This window comes from Stomoxys calcitrans, chromosome 3 (assembly GCF_963082655.1).
Source record: "Stomoxys calcitrans chromosome 3, idStoCalc2.1, whole genome shotgun sequence".
NCBI classification, from domain to species: domain Eukaryota; kingdom Metazoa; phylum Arthropoda; class Insecta; order Diptera; family Muscidae; genus Stomoxys; species Stomoxys calcitrans.
The window spans coordinates 141,306,594-141,313,050 of NC_081554.1; the positions used below are offsets into that span (position 1 = coordinate 141,306,594).

The 6,457-nt window shown below is 35.3% G+C and overlaps 1 protein-coding gene across 1 annotated transcript in view; it reads right to left on the reverse strand.

Annotated features, from left to right (window-relative positions):
• Nucleotides 1-4,398, reverse strand: part of LOC106092309 (nonsense-mediated mRNA decay factor SMG5) — a 28,271-nt gene extending 23,873 nt beyond the window's left edge. The window contains exon 1 of the mRNA XM_013259133.2: nucleotides 4,258-4,398. The gene's annotated coding sequence lies outside the window, so the exon portion shown is untranslated. The remainder of the gene's footprint in view (nucleotides 1-4,257) is intronic.
• Nucleotides 4,399-6,457: the final 2,059 nt, after the last annotated feature.

Sequence of the window (6,457 nt, forward strand, 5' to 3'; positions counted from 1 at the left end):
CACCTCCATCAGGAGACAAAGATCCTATCAGTGCGAAGACATAACTATACGCTGTTTAAGCAATACCTTTTGGGCTGTTATCGCAGAGACCATTCAAATCATCATCTTATGGATAAAAATCCACAAGTATATACAAATAGCCAAACATCTTCAAATTATTAATTAGAAGTAGCACATGTAATCAAAATTCATTATGGAAAGAAAAGCTAAGGAAATGTATTTATTAGCTGTGTTTTATTTAAGTACTATATACTGCAGTGCAATGGAATTTGTATGAAAATAACATCTATCCAAGACAACGCAGTTCTAGATAATTAACCAGTGCATGCTTATGTAGAAAGAGGTATGTGGACTTAAGGCTTTTTTATGCTCTCTTAAACATAACGTAAACGTAGGTAAACGAATCAGCTGTTTTATTTCGACTTAGGAATACACATACAAACGATTACCGAACGTCTGTAAACCGTAGCCGGAATGTAGAATTCAGTAAAGTCCAAGGCGTATTTATCAGGTGGCCGCTTCAACCCAGCTGAGAGAATTTGATATGTCAACTCATTTTTGAAGTACAATGCCAGACATTAAAACGAAGAGCAGCCAACATCCATTACGAAACGTCCAGGAGGGATGGAGAAGCTCCCTCCATTATGCAATTTAAAGCTATATTAGCCAAGAATGCCGAAAGGAATTTTGCTAGAAGATAATTTAAACAGGAAAATAGATTTTGTGTAGCAATTACCCTGCACCTTCTCTCCCAATTTCAAGGCAGTCTCACAATAGGTGTTCAACAGACTATGACTCCTCCTCTTCATCCCCACAAATCAAGCTTAAGTTCGCCATGTAACCAGCGCAAGGTCAAAGTCCAGACATTGCCATGGCTTTTCACGACATTCAGTAGAAAGAGCGGCAGCTCCATCACATCTAGCATCGCATCTAGTCCCCTGAACATACCAAGTTACCTAGTAATTTGACAGCATACTGTATGCACTCTGAACGGCCACACACCATTTTGATGATTTTTTCTCGTTCTGATTGGTCGAAACAAATTTGCCGAAAATTTTCAATGTCAGGGCGAACTGAATTTTCTTCGCCCTGTTTACAAATTTTGACATATCAAGTTTCCAAAAAGATGCTTTGTTGTATCAATTCGCCGATGCGGCCATCTTATTAAATACACCTTGGGTGTATTTAAAACTCGCCGTGACATTTAAAATTTACTGCAAATTTGCTTCGACTAACCAGAGCAAGAAGAAAGTTCATTAATTTTTGAGTGTCAAACAAAAAAAAAAAAAACAAATTTAAAAATGTTCAAAATTCTTATTAGCGGCTAACTAACTAGCAATAACTACCAAGAATGCATTTAACTTCCACAGTAGACCAGGGTAGTTCTAGCTCAATTCCAATGGGGCTGGGATTGATTCCAACATCATAGACGTTTGTCTCTATTATAACCAGAGACCACATATCACATGTGACAAATGCATGACTCTCTGGTGGAAATGAGGATTTCTCCTGAATTGAGTTCATACGATGTTGATGGGGGCTAAAGCTTGTTGGCTACGGGGATGACGTTTTCATCTTGGTGTGTGGCCGTTCAGAGAGCATATAGTATGCTTCTAAAATTGGCCAGTCCCCGAAACAAAGTTGGTGTTATTCACCAATATGAAGTAATTTGGTGTGGACCTCAGGGGACCTCTCCTAGATGGGTTGGAGCTATTACTCTCACTACTGTTGAACTTCTAAAAAGCAATTGCAATGTCCAGACTTTGAAATCAAGCTGTTTAACGGTTGTGATCCTATTGTGGCACTGCCTTAATTGCTTCAGGACTATGGCTAAATAAACTCCTTTTTTCCAGTCTAAATTATTTCCACGCACATTGTCCTTTCGCCATTTTCGATTGCAAAGTGGCTTGCAATGGCAGATTGGGGGGAACTTATTCAGCCCGCCTGGCTCCCATTGTTGTAGTTCATGTTGGCTCCCTATCTTCTTCATTCTAATATCTGGCACTGTACCGCCGTAAATTTTGTCTTTTTTTCTTCAGCACTTTTGAATCAATTTCGGGGGCGGGGCAATAAACATTAGTTCCCTGAATGAAGCTGATATCGACTGAGATTGTTAGACGCGTACCTAGATAATGGTATGCATCTAACAACCTCAAAACCAAAGTTTAAGAACAAAGTCAGCAGCAAAAACAAAACTCAATTTATAAATATTTATTTTGAAGTTTAAATTTTTATAAGGCGAATTCAAAAACGATTTGACATATCAAATTTCATTAGCTGTGCTGATGCGGCCACTTTATAAAAAAGCCCTTGGTTTTACCAAATGTCAAAAACAAAAATATATATTTAGAAAACAGCTTTTCTCCTATTCTATGCTTTCTATGTGGAATTTACAATTTATTGTTAATAGTTTAGGTTTAGTTTGAATGGGTAGCTCACTAATAAAAGGTGAGTTCACTCGGGTGAAAATGAAATGAAAAAGTGAGTAATATGTGATAAGGAATTACAAAAAGAGAGTAAGAAAAAACGTCGTTTACCACCATGTTACAGAGAATTGGCGAGAATACCCCTCTCTGAGGCGTTCCCCTTATCACCTGCCTTCTGGCCTCACTATCTCCGAAGTCCGTTTTCACGCGTCCGACCACAGGGAGAAATTCGGGTGAATCCCCGTGCGTATCGACCCATCTTCTCACTAATAAATCCCCTCAATATTCAGGAAGGCCGACATCACGTACTCCTTCAGTAAGAGAGACTTCTCGCATTACATATGTACTGTGACTTTCTGTATTCATAAAGCTACGGTGACACTATATGTGCTTATTTGTGACATGTCATTTTGTAATTCATCATATATGTCAAAATTGTCCATTTACATGCGACTCATCATATTTGCTATCACACTTGTATGAGTTTTCTTATAGCCTAAAATTGTAAACAAAAATTGATGCGTCCAAATTTTTAAAGTTGTTGTGAACTTAGTTTGGAGTTACTGTCATCCGAGTGACAACAAAAACAGCCGATTTGGTATGTTTTTGTCAGAAGAAATAGCGCACGCTCGAATCGAAAACATAGCATGCTTTATTGTGAAATATGATCATCATATATTAGTTTCATTCGTATCACACTGTGTGCGATTTAAACAAATGCAAAATTTGACATGTCATAAAACAAGCACACATAGTGTGAAAGTAGCTTCAGACTTTCCTTATGTACGTCAAATTCGAATAGAGTGCTCTCTAGTCATATTGTGTATTGTGTTTTTTATAGACATGTGTGTACATGTGCGTTCGATGAGATAAGAGCTCGCTTTGACCGAAAGAATTGCATATTTGTTCGAAAATTCATGTTTAACTTTTTTGCATGTATCACATGATGCGTACAACTTTATTAGTTGCTATATATGAAAATACATATGACGGCACATATTGTGTGATAGCAGCTTTAGCAGTATGTAAAATTCCTGTTTTCCTGATTATGGATGGAAACTTTTTCATAAACCATGTGGCAACACTAAACCAGCAATCTAAAGCAATGACGTCGAAAAAAGAAAAATGGTTTTAGCGTCTAGACTCAAGAGGCGGAAAACTAGCAACAATAAAAACAGTTTAAGGACCTTCCACGAGCCAGAATTTTGACATACATTTTTCGCTACTTTGTTACTTTGTACCCCAGTCAAAGTTCACGAATGTTTCCAATCACGCACACATAAAAAAAATATATAATATATATATGTATTGTAATTTTCATCTAAATTGTGAACAATTGTATTAAAAACCACTACAAATTAAAATAACCACAAAAATAATTCGCATGGCTTCGACATATGCCTCACCACCACAATGAAGACAATTGTGCCTTTCGAGACATGTCGTAAGGTTGTGTTTGGGCAAATGAAAAAAAAAAGAAAAACAATAACAGAACATATTTCCTTACACAAACAAAAGACTAAGATCTTTTAGTCGTTTATTCTTTTTTCTTCTAGAGAAATATTTTGAAGTCCTGTAGTTTCCAGAAATTTTAAGATTTTCTGAACTTTTCTTAAGAATATTTTTATCGTTGCCTTGCAGTTGAATAATCAATATTTTAAATAGCATTCACATTGTTTTTGGCTACAGACTTGCTGGTCAGCTTAAATATTACTCATATATGTATGTATGTAGAGCGTATTTTGCAATAAAGATATTTTAACACGTATATTGCGATTTTTCTCACTTCTTCCGACGAGTTTACAAGTAATTATTTCGTTAAATTACACACCTCTTTATTAATATTTATTGTACTCTTGTATATTTTGCTCGTTGCGTCCTATTCACTTGAATTATTTAGTTTTATAATGATTGGTGAAAATAAATCCAGCTGCGTTTTTAATTGCGTCTGCTTTTCGAGGAATTTTGGTGATGGTATAAAACAACGATTAAAGAATTTATCGTAATCGTTAAATTCGTGTTATCGATAACCGCACACAGGGATGTATTTTATAAAATGGCGATTACAACCATGTGACAAAGCAAGCCATTACCCGGAAATATAATCTATTACAAATTAGATTTAGGTTGTTATATGTGTCATACAATTCTTGAAATAAATCGTTCGCAATTGCATAGAACAAATACCCATGGCTGAAATATTTTTAAGGTTCTCATTTGTATCGGACTGCACTCATTGATATGTGAGAAGTTTGCTCCTGTTCCTTAATGGAATGTTCATGGGGAAAAATTGCATTTGAAATATGTCAGATTTTTGTTTGCATTCTCTTTGTTGTTAACATATTTCTCGCATATTATCTGCTCCTGTATGCACACCTGCACACACATTTAATTGTGTGTGTTTTAAAAAAGTAGATCAGCGATGACAAGATGGAGATTTCACCATATGGTTTTTATGTTGTTGTACAGATGAAACATCCTTTAAATAATTCAGACATGAGTAGAACCAAGATATATTCATTTAAAGGTAGTGGCAGTTGCCCAACAACAAAATATTGAGTGATTATTGCATCCTTAATTTTATTTATGTTACTAGTTCGCGCCATTTTTCGTTGTTTGTGTGTCACACCCAAACAAAACTTGTTGACAGATAGTGCACTCGCCAAAAAAAATTTTACTCAGCCGTTTACGGTACACTACCTGGTAATTATGTTGTGGGTAGAACCATAAAAATGGGATACAACTCTGTTCCACTAATTTGTCAAAGCAAATGTAAATGTCGAAAAGTCAGGATTCACTGAATAAGCGATTTTTTTATTTTTGGGAGTACTTGGCATTGAGAATGTCAACTTATTCTCATTTTACACTCATTCTTTGTTTACGTTTTCTCCTATTTGATGACATTTTCAATAGTCAGATTTGACATCCTTAATGATATTTATGATGCCTATTAGTGAATCCTGACGAAAAGTTGACATTTCTATGTAATTAATCATGGCGAAATTATTAAAGGTGGTCTCATTTGTACAACAGCCACAAATAATATGGTGCAATCCGCCATCAAGCTGATCGCCGTTATGCCAACACACACAATGAAAGTTGTGTGCGTACGAGAGCAGAGAATGTGCGAGAAGGAAGATGACAACAAAGAGAGTGCAAATAAAAATCTGACATCTTAATACCGTCAAACCTGGCCGGCTGTTAGTTAACAGTTGTTCACGTAGGACCACCTTTTTAAATCCGCTTTGGTAAAGGCGCTATTACACAGCATTTAGATGTAACCCAAAAATTTGAGCAAAATCTGATTTTTTATGCGTAATAATTGTTGAAGTTGTGAGAAAGCTGAATAAATCATATGCTAGTTTTGTTTGTGTCACACGACATGTACAACAAACATGTGATAAATTTGACATGTCATAAGACAACTACATGCCGTGTAATAGAGCCTTAATTAACCAAAAATATTCGAGAATGTGGAATTGTTGTGATAAATAAGCGAATAGCCATATAGATATACATGCCTGTTTCAATAACCGCAATCGCAAGAATATTGCGAATTTAACATTAATCTATGTTTTGGTATCGCTAATCGCAAAAATTGTCCGGTTTCAAATTCGTCAGACTTGTCTCTGCAAATTGAGAATGAATGCACTGATTTTATTATAATTTGCTGTCGGTGTTGCCATATTTCACGAATTTAATGAGAAACATAGAAAAATAAACAGCTGATCACATTTTCCTTCAAAATATTGCAAAATACGTCAGTAAAATGTAAAAATATAAATGATTATTATTATATTAAGAGCATATTTTAAACCCCGTTTACACAGCTCATTAAATCCGGAAATAAGTTAATCGTCAACTGATTTTATAAAGCGAAAACAAATGATCGAGCCATTTAATTCGGATTTAAAGAGCAGTGTCAACGGGGTTTTAGCTTTTTTTCTATTCATACAAATATTTTTTTACCTTTGCAATACGTTTTCTATAGAATATTACTACTATTACTTACTATTTTTAGCAGCTATTAA